Consider the following 13,077-nt stretch of genomic DNA (forward strand, 5'->3'; position numbering starts at 1 on the left):
GTCTATGGTAGCAAAAATATGTACTATGTTGAAATCGGTTACATCCTACCTCAGGTTTGAGATGATAGAGAAGCATGTTCAGTAAAACAGTGTTCTACAGTAGGGATTTAACCATCCAGCCTCCTTAGGAAGACACCATGCTATGGGTTTTGAAGGGATGGGGGTCCTTTAAAGTTTTGTACCCATCTTTTCTTGTAAGAAGAGCCAGGTCCAATTCTTCATTTGGACGATGTATGAAAATTAACATATTGGTCTTGTCTTGACTTTGGGTTTGAAGATCCATCTTTTATCCAGTTGTAAAAGGCTTGGAAAGTCCGCAGCTGTAGGCGCTGTGACGACTGGCTGAAAGCATGCCGTGAACTTGTGAGGAAAGGCAGCAGATGCTGAGTGCGCGGTCTGTGTGCAGCCAAGGGGGCTGCAGCGCACCAAGGGAAATTAATTTGTTGCAGATGCTCTATCTGTGACGGAGCCAGAAGAGGAAGGGGGAGAAGGCCATATTGCCTTGGCCCTACATGCCATAAATGCACTTTTTCCTCACCCCACCCCCCGCTCACCAGCTGCATTTTTTGTGTATGGGTGGGAGCTCTTGAAAGCTACTGCTATTCTGTAGGGTAGAGAATTGCTCATCCCCTGTATCCTTTCTGCTTTCCTCTATCTATCTGCCCTGATATCTATAGATGAGTAAAACTACTCTGTGTTTGAGAGCTGAATATAACAGCTAAATAAGGGAGAAGCTTGCCAGAGTCCTTAAAGCTATATAGAAAGCACGTACTTTGCTAATCTTAGATGGGCTTTGATGTCAGTGTTTCAGAAAAACTCCAAAGGATCCCTTTTCACTGTAACTACAATAAAAGAGAAAATATAGAAGATTACTTTTGAGATGGAACAAAAGCCTATAATGGAAGTTCTTTTCCGGGTGCCACATGCGAGTGCAACAATACCTGGGAATTCAATCTGATGGGATTCAAAGTCAGATTAAAAGGTTGCAGGCACTTGCAGGATTTCGCCATCGCGAATTCATTGAGTATTTTCTGTTAAATAGTTCTTAAAAATGCCAATGTTTTCAGTGTGGCACTGAATGGTCAAAAAATGGGAGCTTGAGCTCCACTCGCCTGTTCTTCCCAACATTTCTGGGGGATGGCTCCTCCAGGGACTGCCAAGACTTTTTCTGCTCTGCAGTTGTTTTATTCCTCCCTTCCTTGCTGACCACCTGAGCCCTGATCCAGGTTGTCACTGAACTGAACAAACTTGACTCAAAGCATGTATGTAAGCACCTGACCTGAAAGATCCTAGTCTTCACATGTCATAGCATCTGCAGCTTCCACAAAAACTGGTGGGAAGCCTGAGCACTCCTCTCCTTGGAAAACTAGCACAGCTTTTTGGGCTCCTTGACGCCAAACAGGAGGAGACAGTATAGAAGAAACATAGCTATTGTCCATTTAAGCAACAGGATCTCAGATGCTAGTAAGATGTAGCTGAGAAAATCTAATCACAGATTTTTACTGCTGTTTGAAGGGGTGGGGGGAGCATTTTTCCTATTATCTTTTATTTTGCCTATGCAGCCCCAATTCCACAAATAAAAGAGAATCAGAGTCTTTACTCCAGCGCAGTGGTCATGCTGTTACTTTTGGCAGCCAGGGGTGTGGAGGGTGAGGAGCTGCCATGCAGGAGAAAGGAGGTCCTGCATTCTCACTTGAAATGCTACTGTCTGAGTGAGTTTCTGTCTGTGGGTTTCTGTTGTCCATGCAGAATTCGGAAGGTGGTAGCAGCCCAGAGCATCAGTGCACTCTCTGGTGCTCCCGGGTCTATAAATGCTACCTGCTTCACTGTGCTGTTGGGCAGAAGTGTTAAGCTCATCATCATTGGACAAACTGCACTACTGTGCCTTAAACTGAGCTATATGGCTGTCCTAGCCTAGCTACCTGGAAAATTGGCACCCAACACCTACTTTTCAAAACAGCAAAGCCCTGCTTCAAAGGGGAAAGCAAACATTCTTCAGGTGTTGGAAGAGTGAATGGAGGTAAGTCTTGAGCTGGAAAAGGAGCTGCTCTTCAGAGGCCAGGAGTGTTTTCAGTTCAGTTTGCCCTGAATGGCTCGGAGACCAGTAGCTGATGAGCCAGTACTCGAACACTGTCCTTTCTGATAATGCAGCATCAGCTGTTTGGGACCTGGCTGCTCAGTGGAGTAAGGCAGGCTGGTTGGTTTCTGTCCTAAATGCATGTGTTCACATCAGGAAGCAAAATCGGAACTTGTGTGCGCTGGCACAGCAGCTGGCCATCTGTGTGCCAAGGGAGGGTAAGCACGTGGGCTGGGGGGACAAGCCCTGAGCTGGGGATGCTGCCTGTGGGGCTGAGCGGGCTGAAAGCAGTGCAGTCAGGCTGGCACTGAATTTGTTTTAATGACCATTGAGGTTTCTGGAGTAAGAAGCGAAGCCCTGACTCCAAACTGGGAAGGCCAGCAGAGACTGGGAAGGGGCAAACCCTCCTCAAACCAGAGAGTGTGCCATAGCTTGTTGAAACTAAAACCCCTCTCCTGGCAGAAAATGCTAGTGCTTCAGAAGCAGTTTTGTTCCTGTGCAGCATGCCCTGAAAGCCCTGTTCTGAGCTGAGGTTTTAGAGCTACTGGCATCTGTGTGACTGGGCCGCAGCTCTGGTTCTGCTAGGGCAGCTCTGCTGTCCCCATGTCCCAGCTGTGAGTCTGCACTAAAGAAACACTCTGCATCGCACAAGCTGGTAGGGAATAAGACTAGATTTTGCTGGCTCCCTAGCTTTTATTTCAAGTGAAGCTCACTGCAAGTGAGGTGTTTATTAGCTGGAGGGGAAGGGGGGAATGCTATCTGCAATTACATCCCTTGGAGTATGGAGAAGAGATTTAGAGCAGAGCAAGTAACATTTGTGGCTTACTTATTCCCAGTGAATGCATGGCATTTCTTCTGTAAGAGCAACTCTGCCTCTTCTCCTAAAATCCATCTGGGAAAATAAGTGAATCATTTCTCATCAGGCTACAGGAACTTCAAAACTCCTCTCCAGGGTTCCTGTGACACTCTTCTGCGTACGTCTTAATTTCCTGTAACAGTCCTAATCCCCTTCCCATAGGTACCCATGGGAGCCTTGTTATCGACCTCAACTGGAAAAGGAATTCTTTCTCTCCCTCATTATAATTGCTATTAACTGGCATAGTTCTTGCCTGTCTCCATCACAGGGGCCATTAACATAATAGGTCAGAGAAAGCCAGCTCTGCCCGTGTCCCTCCAAGGTGTCCCCACAGCATGGGGATGGGGCTTGCTGGCGGCGCGAGGGGGAGCCACACCAGCTCCCCATCTGCTCTGGGAGCACCGGGACCTGGGGCTGTCAGCAAGGGCATCCTTCAGCAGCGTTCAACCCCCCACGTGCGTGTCTGGGAGAGTGATATGGGTGACAGGCTGGAAACTTCCCCCGACTGCTGTTCTTTAATTGCCTGTTCCTCAAGCAGCCTCTGGGGTGAACTGGTGCTCAGTAGCTTGTCATGGCCTCCACAGGCGTCCTGCAGAGCCGGTGGGTAAAAAAGATGCCGAATTGCCCCTGGAGCTTGCTTTTCTCCTCTGCTTTCCCAAAGTAGCTAAGTACCAGAGTGACGGAGAGCTGCCAATTTAAACGGCGTTATCCCTCCTGCAGCGGTGTGATGGAGCAGACAAGTCTCAGCTTCCTCTTCAGCACTGGGAGCACCCAAACGTCAGGCCAGGGCTTAAGTGGAGGGAGCGAAACGGTTTTGGTGGAGGAAATACAAGGACAGTGGAATCCAGTGTGCTTGTTCCAGGAGCAAGTGGCAGGTCCTACAAGGAAGACCCTGGGTTAGCTGTGGCACCTGAAAACCCCACAGGAGTTTTAGGTACAGAAACTAGATGCATGTAGGGCCAGAGGCAGGTGTATCACAAGCTTGTCTGGGTCTTGCACTGGTCACTGGAAGGTTTCAGATGATAGTGTCCTCCAGGGAGACCCATTCCTTCTGGAAAAGCAGATGGTAGAAGAGGAGTGGGGTGCTCGTTCTGCTGCGCCTGTGTTCTCGTGTTTGCAGTGCCATCAGCAAGCCATTGCACGTGGCATTTGAGACAGGAGGGCAGAGCAAGGAGACAGTCCTGCCCGGTACAGCCATGGCATGGGCCAGCTACGCCCACCTCTGTTACAGCAGGAGTCCCAGTGTCCAGGTCTTGCCAGGTATATCCACACGTGGCCCTTAGCCTGAGAGGAGCACGGTGTCTGTGCTGAGTCTGGGACAGGCTTGTAGTTAAAACCTGACTGGGGCTACAGACCTCGGTGCCTGACGTCTGCCCTGAATGTTTTCTTGTGGCCGCACAGACTAAAAGCGATGTGGAGGAAAAGATAAGAAAAATAAGCTTCGGTGCTTATTCTTATTTATACAGTCTTCAATCCTGACAGATCAAAAGCACCAAACTTCAGGCTGGATAAAGGAGAGCTTGGTGATGTGCTTTTAGGAGGGGGAATCGGAAAATGAGATTAGAGAAGTACTTGTTGTTCTGCACATAGCCAGTATGCAGAGCTTGCTAAGAGCCGCAAAGACCTGTAATTACATTTGTATGGATTATACTAATCCATGAATTTGTAACCCATGGGACCTGGCCATGTTGGGCTAGAGGAACAGAGAAATATCAGGCACTGCTTTGTGATGTGCTAGTACATGTCTGGTGGCTTTTCTTCCTTTAACTCCGGTAGGACCTTTCTAGTAAGGTGGTGCTGCCCTCCCACAGTTTGGTTCTGGTTGATAGTGACAGTTTGTCTTTTGGGGACTGTAGCCTCAGTTGTGCATTTAGGAGGCAGGAAAACCTTACTACCCTTTAAACTTGCCTTAAGGTACAGCATAATCAGGGGCTTATTTAAATAAAAGCCAAGAATTTACTCACGTGTTCTTATTATCTTACTGTGATGTTGGTTATGCAAATGCCAGCAATCTTAAAATCACAGATCACGGTTTAAATTGCTCACCTTTGAGAATAAACTCACCCCAGCTTCATCTATTTGACTTCTAATGTTTCTCATTCTCTGGCTTAAGGCTGCAATTCCAGGGCCCCAGTGCCCACAGGAGACAGCTCAGCTCGGGCTGCTTGCTGGCATTTCACGGTTTGAATCTTAGCTCTCCCTCTTAGCTTTGGTAATTGCTCAGATACTCCTGACAGTACCCTTTTAAAAATGTTTTATCTGACATAACTTGCTAATGCCTCTGCTGGGACAGAGCGAACACTATTTCATATGCTCATCCAAGCCTTTAAAAACTACAGATGCTATTGAGGAATGTGACTACTTAAATATTCACCTGCAACCTGTCCTCAAAGGAGGTTGTGGCCAAGTTGGAACACCTTACATATTATTAAATGGGATGGAAAGATAAATTTAAAATAATCAGCCTCAAAGGATCAGGGCACAGCTGAGGTAACTGACACTTCCACTAAGCTGTTGAGCATGCTCCATGCCTCCTGAAACGGAGGATGCTGGAGGGGCTTGTGACGTCAACGTTTAACACCTGTAGTATTGAACACTTCTTGCTTAACTGGGGAACAGCAGTGAGATGACATCAGCTGGTAACAGCAGCTCGGTATTAATCTGGACTGTTTTGTGTTATAGAGTTTACATTACTAACGTGGACTGAAGCCGACCTGTGGAGGTCAAATTACTGTGGCTTCTGTGACTATAACTTGTTGGACCCTGGATCTATTCAATATGTTTTCTTTTTTTTTTAAAAAAAAAAAACCAACAACCAACAAGCAGGCAAGGCAGATGAGTTGTGCTGTGGAGTAACCCAGCCTGCAGAGTCTTTCTGATTGTTACATGTTTGTAGGAATCCATGGTGGAGGAGAAAACACATAAAATGAATCTTCCAGCCACTGGGGGCAGGGAAATAGCAATATAGTCATGGAGGGGCAGCAGGGCTCAAAAGTGCCATTTGGGAAGTGTTGGAACAGCAGTAAATGAATTTCTGAACTCCAGTGTGCTTGTGAACTGCTAACCTGATGTGACTGCTTCCTGGCACATAAAGCACTTTTAAAAATGCTTCAGCATGTGATGCTGCCATCTGCTATGAGATGGAGGCATCTTCATAGTGGCTAATAACAGGATTTCTCTCGGCAAGCTTTGTGTGTTCCTCTGCAAATGTGGATGGGTCCTTAGGACGTTCCCCAGGCTTCCCAAAGGTCCTTTGTCAGGCTACAAGTCAGGAGCTGATCTGCAGCATGGCCAGCCTATCCCAGACACTAGCTGTTGTAAACTGCTATTAATTTCAGTGGCACTGGGATGCAGTACCTCTAGCAAGGGGTATGGCAGGAGGGCAGAGAGAGATGTACCCGCGCTGGCTCACACAGCGGATGCTGGTCCAGATTAACGGCTTCCCAATAGCCACACTCCCTAATTCAGGGTATGTGGACTGATGGGTGTTAAAGTGGATACTGGTCTTTTGGTCCTGGCTTGCTCCAAGACAGTCAATATTCTCCATCATGACAAAGTTTAGAAGAATCTTCCCAAAATAAAACATTCTCTGAGCTTTAGCCACACAGTGCATTTGCATGGGGCAGAGGATGGATAATATTGAGGAACAGACACTATCCACTGCTCACCAGAGAATTAAGTACTGAAACTTCATTAAGAAGTCTTCAAGCTGGAGAGGAGGGCAATATGGCACTGAGGGTGGGGAATCGGGGGGTAGGCGAGGAGAAATATCATGTTCATGAAGAGCACTTGATATTTAAATACTCGGTAGCATTTGCAGAGTAAACTGCTATCTGTGGTTCAAAATGGCACGTGAAATGCTGCTCCGCCAGCACTCCTGGGGATGTGCATCCTGTTCCCTGGTTCAGTGGGGCTTGATAGAGCTGTTACACCTTGTCTGCAGACTATTTGGCACCACCACCCGTGACGTGGCTACTGAGTCAAAACAGGCTTATAGGCTCTGTGACTGTCAGAAAGCTACTCTGAAACTTGTTAATCATCATATGACACAGATAGGGACAGGCCAGAGCTCTCATACAAAACATGTCCCATGTGTTAAAACGTGATCTGGCTCAATAGGATGTCTGGGATACACCGGTGGAGTGATTTGAAGCAGATACGGACTTTTCCTTGGTCCTGCCACGTCCCTTTGCATCTGACACAGAACACTCTGTCACTGCATGTACAGCAGCTCTCCAGCATCGCGGAGCTGTGCAAACAGGGCACGCTGAGGTGCAGCACGGCCATCCAGTGTGTGCCTGGTCACTGCCTGAAGCTTCCCTGGCACAAAACCCACAGCATTTGTGCGTTAAAAAAGAAAGCGTAGACCTAATTTTACTGGGTGATTACTGTGTCAGAATCAGTTAATTAACCCATGCCATGATGAAAACAGGGTCTTGCATGTGCAGATAGGAATAAGCAGTACCAAAGGGCTGAGAGGTGGCAAAGGAGGAATGACCCTGAGGGTTAACCGAGGATATTGTGCCTTCCAAAGACAGACTTGCAGGGGTCTGCCAGCCAGTCCTGATTATCTTGCCCTCCTCTAGATAATCTCTGCCCCGATTACTGCACGAAGCATGGTACATCTCTCCGTGAGCTGATGTTTGCTGAGATCCACGTTCAATGCTTCTTGGTTTGGTTTTGGTAGATCAGCAGTGGTGGATCCATCCCTTCCCCTCAGTGTGAAGCTGATTAAAGCCAGTGGTGGGAACAGTGAGCTCCTTACTCCTGTCCCCAAGTGGGTGGGCATGGGGGGTTTCTTTGCTGCCTTGGAGTGGGCTGCTGCTTGGCAAGTGCATGTTATTAAATTTATCAGCTGGGCTAGAGGATATGCAAGGAGTAAGAAAGGTGTCTTCTATGTGGGGTGCAGGATGGAAACGAGTGGCATGTGGAGGAAACATTTTCAGCATGAGCTCACTGTGCCAGGCAAACGGTGGGGGACTCTTGTCTATCTGGATTAGCTTCACACTTGGGCACAGGTTTTTATGTCTTGGTCAGTGAACTTGGGTAAATGAAGCTGTTTGGCTATTTTATACCAGGTTTGCAACGCTGCAGATCCTGTGAATTTAAAGAAAGAAGTTACTGCCCTTGGTTTGGCGTAAAGTGTGACATTTGTTCCACACAGAATAGTCTGGAATGAATAATATTGCTGTTAATTCCAAGTGTGTGAGGTTGAACTCCTTACCTCACCTCCTCTTTTCACTAAGAAGGATGGGGTTTTTTTGTTCTTTTTAAAAAAATATTATTGTTACTATTAATCTACATGGTGCATGTCCTATTCCTTGCATCATCTTCTGCACTGTCTTGCTGTTGATATAGTGATGCTAGTAACTCATGTTGTGGACCAGTGTGGGCAGGCATTACATATTCATATGTAACCATCTCTGTCATGGTAAGGCTGCTGAGAGGATGAGTCTGTACCATTTTGTGGCTGTCAATGTTTTATGACAGATGGCTAAAGACAGAGCTTGTTTTGGAAAAGTAAATACCTTTTTTTCTTCCCAAATGATCTTTAGCGTTGCTGATTTACATTTTATTCCCTTATTGTGGCTAGAAACTAGGACTACATCTTTCCTTTTCTCTTTTAAAACAGTTGTGCAGCATCATTACATTAGAACGGCTCCCACGCCCTTTTGTAGACTTACAGCTGAAGGGAAAATGTTCACAACAGGTTTTGGATGAGAGTTGAAAAAAAAAAAAAAAAATCTAAGCAAGGTAGTATTTTCCTTCGCAAATCCAATGATGGCAATGCTGCCACCTTGAAATACACGATGGGCTCCAGGGTCTTACAAGCCCTTATATAGAGGGACCCATGAAACAAACTATGCTAAACTGTGGCCTTTGAAAGGACCTACCTTGCATCTCCTGCCTCATGGGATGAAAGGTGTTAGACTTGTGGGTAACTGTAGCAATTCTGTAGTGTCTGGCCTGAGTCTGTTTCCTCTTTATTGCAAGAAGAGCAAGTTGCTATCACCCTCTGAAAGCTTCGCATTTGTCCCTGAGCTGGAGAAGCCAGGCTTGTACTGTACTTCTGCAATACCTACCTTCTGGTGCAGTTCCAGTGACACATGTCATCATTCCTGTTGTTTTATGAGCACAAAACGGACGAACTAAGAGAAGACTACCTTATACCAGTTTCAAAGGGGGGAGAGAGACACGAAGAGGCCAAGCAGAGTTTGGATGCTGTAGGAATGCGGCTGCAGACGTCAGAGCTCTTTATCTTGTTGTTACCTTAGGTCAAGATTTCCTTAAGCAGCTCAGCTGTTACTCCAAAAGCAGACAGTAAATTGTTTGTTGTGCTTAAATCTTGTGTTTGGGTTGGTTCTGGTTGTAAAGGTGCAATTCAGAAATGAAATGCACTTACTGGCTGCCATTACGAGAATTCTGTGTGAATATCTGTCTAATCTCAGGTTTCCCTAACACTTTGAGAGCAGAATTTGGGAATCATGTCGGTGGTGTGCCTCTTGCCTCATTTTTTTTTCCTGGTATTGCTTTGTGACTCTCCTTGGAGAACTCTGCACGATCCTGCACACTGAAATGCTCCCTCCAGCAAAACCTCTTAGAGGATTACTTTGACTTGTGATTAAAAGTGGCAGGGAACACTTGGCAGATCTGAAACTCTCAACAAAGCCGTGCAGTTTGCTTTCTGGGCTTTTTTTGCCTCTTATGTTTGAAAGTCAGATTGCCTACCATGCCTGGAAGGGCAGGTGGGGTTTGGTTCAAAACTCGATGTTTAGCCTAGGAGAGGGCAGGGTGGGGATGTGTGTATTGAGGTGAAGGAGAAGCCTTCCCTTTGACAGCTATAAACTCTTACACTCTTAGAGAGGCTGTATATCTGCAAGGGGAAACTGAAGAAGGAGGCAAGGTCTCCAGAGGGCATCAGCAGGTGGAAAGAGCAGCTGAAAATCAGCAACAGGCTCTTGGGGAGCAGCTGATGCTGCGGGAAGTGGAGCTGCTCCCTGGACTCACCCATATGAACGCTGTCTGCTGAAAATCCATCCAGGTCTCTCCCAGATGCAGAGAAACACCATTCCACCATCTGAATGGTAGTAGTAAAGTCCTCCTTTTACCCAAAAATAGCATGTGGGAAGGTGTTCCACCTGGTGAGACTTCATGCTAGCACTGTAACCCCTTGGCCAGTGGCTGGGGGTTGCAGTACTGGTGTTTGTTGTACTTGGGGCTCCTGCTGGAGCAACTTGTTCCCTCTGGGTGAGAATTAAGTTGCATTCAGTGACACACTGAGAGAGGTTAACAAAAGCATATGGTTGAAGTCTTGTCACCAAGACATAAGGAAAGACTAGACTTCTAATGGGTGCTGAATTTTGCAGTTTGTGTAGTCACAGCCTTTCTTTTCCTATGCCACATGTTTTATAGAAGATGTGTTATGCATTTAATTTCCTCTTCATCGACCCAGGGTTATGCAAATCCCTGCCTAACGGCAAATGACCATGATGTTTTTTCAATTACCTCAAACCTCATTGAAGCACTTGTAGGCATTTTCAAAATCAAACTGGTGTCCAAAGTCAGAAGAGACATAGACCAAAAAAAGGGTCTGATGGGCATCCTGTGCCACATGCACAGTGCATCCTTGTGTAGGGGGTTCCCAGGAGACCTGGCTGCCAACCAGTGAGTGTTGAGCTTGGCAAGAATAGAGAGGCATGTGGATTTTATCCTAGCATTAGTAAAGCAAGACTGACTAGAAAGCTCAGCTTGGACAGCCTTGACAGCATGCCATGTTTTTTATAGTAAAGGCACTGGTATAATTTCCTACGGACTCAGGTTTATAGCCTCAAAATCATTGATGTGCCTAAAAGCCCTGAGGGACAAGGACCTCTGCCTTTTCATCTCCCTTCAGTGAGGGCAGCACTACTAGTTATTTGGGGATAGCTTGGAGCTGCCTATCAGGTATGAGAGGTTCACCTCTCCCATTTCTCAAAGGTCCTTTAAGACTAGTAACTGAGCTGCACAGTCACCGTGCAGGGCTGATATATTCATAGAGCTGAGCCTGGTACAGCGAGGTGCAGAAAGCCTGTGATCACACAGCTGAGCTTTGGTAGGGCCAGATGGAGAATCAGCCTGTTCTTGACTCTTGAATGTGTTTTTGTTGTATCTCCAGGCAGATGAGTTTGCTTGGCCCTTGCCAAGATGGGTAAGAAGGTGTGTGGATGTGTTACTGCAGCTGACAAGCCCCCGTGAGAGCCTGAGCTGGGTACTCAGGCGTGTGCGGTGCCGGCAGGGTCACGCAGCTCTTCCTCCCCCACGGGAAGGGCTGGGGCGAGCCCCTGGCTGCCCCAAATGCACCTTCTGCATCCCGCTTTGGTTGGTGGAACTAAACTTTCTTGCCTGTCTGGTGGTGGTTTGTCAGTGCTTTGCAGGGATAGGGAGAAGACTTGCAGACACTTTGGGTGTGTGGTTAGAGACAAGCATCTCTGCTCTGTGCCAGGCTGGTCTCAACCTCTGAGAGGGCAGACGTGTGCCAGACTCCGCTGCACACAGCTTTCTCTGAGCTGACCTCTGGGCATCCTTAATCCCTGGCGGGCATGCCTGCCTCCCCTGAGCATCAGGTTTTTGGCAGGCTTCAATGCAAAGGAGTCAGGGTGAAGCATCTGGGCTCTGTTTATTCCCTCAGACTGAGCGTGCGTGCCCGTGCACACTTACGGAGCGAAGGGTTGAGGGCTGCCACAACCACCCTGTCTCACAGCTGAGGTGCCAGCCCCTGGCAGGGGCAGGATGCTGTGCAGGGAAATCTAAGAGGAGAGATGAAATGAAAAGATGACCAACAGTGTGGGGGAAAAAAATAATCCTTGAATTCCAGTATAATGTTTGCTCCTTTCTTTCAAATCTGTGCACTGTTTAGGACACACATAAGCCACGTGTTAAAGGGCTGAATGTGGGGAACATGTGTCTGCCCCCCTATCCAGGGGCAGACTGACTGGAGGGGACAATAAGCACCCAGGGAGCTCCTGTCCATGAGACATCAGCCACGTCGCTGTAGAGGACTGTGTACACAGGAGTTTGGATTATTTTATCCTATTGATTCAACTCCTAGAGCTAAATACCACCTCCCATAATAAATGGTCCAGTAACCATTAGCAGTCGTAAAGGCAAAACTTGAAGCTTACCAATGTATGTTGTGAAAAATAAGCAGGCTCTGTTACCAATGTATAGGGAAAATGAATAAAGAAATTGCTGAATGATTGTCCCCCTGGCCCCAATGTATATTCTGGGAAGAACTTTCTAAAGCCTGAGAACTAAGGCTGTGGAAGAGGAGACGTTAACCAGGCCTGGTGATTTATTTATCTTTCAGGAGACAACATTGCTCTTTCATTTTTTTTTTTTTTTTTTCCCACTACGGAAGACCTTCTGTATTTTAATAGGATTGTTAAGCACTGACATTTAAGCAGACCCAATCAATACTACATTTCCAATTCAGGACAATAAAAAACGTAAACAGTAGAAAGAAGGAAATAAAGCTGGTGATGCCTTACTGTTCCCATGTCATAACCAAGGAGTATTATTGGGCTGGAAGAGCTGCTCTGTGTTGCTGCCTTCTGTTCATGATGCTAGAGAGAAGTTTCAAGGACAGTTGGGGGTTTGGTACAGCTGTAGCACATATTCACTCAAAGAATTTGGGGTTCTTGATGGGATGGCAAAGAAGAAATATTTTCCATCAGGATTAATGGAGAGAGACTGGCCTCATTTGCTACAACTCATTATAGAAAATTAGCAGTGACTAATCACGTATGGCTGTAAGAGGCAGGGTGCTCTTCACCTTTTTCTTCTCATTTAATGAAAACAAGTGGCAATAGGTAGATCAAATGCCAGAACCATCAGCCAAGACAAGCAGTGTCCGATGGCTGCGGTGCCGGTTGGGTTTCCTTGGGTTTCCCCCTTTTGCAGAGGATGCTGTGCAGTGCTGCCTCTCGGGCTGGGCACAGTGAGTGCTGCAGCACTGCCTGGGTTCCCCAGCCACCGAGTCTGGTATCAGCATCTCCCCATCCTGCTGGTGCTGCACTGCGAAACGTGTCCCCAGCCCTGTTTAACCTGCGTGCCTCTAGGAGGGAGGAAATTTGGCTCAAAACCTTAGGCTTCTGCCTAGTCAAGC

The sequence above is a fragment of the Falco naumanni genome, chromosome 6 (assembly GCF_017639655.2).
Source record: "Falco naumanni isolate bFalNau1 chromosome 6, bFalNau1.pat, whole genome shotgun sequence".
NCBI classification, from domain to species: Eukaryota; Metazoa; Chordata; class Aves; order Falconiformes; family Falconidae; genus Falco; species Falco naumanni.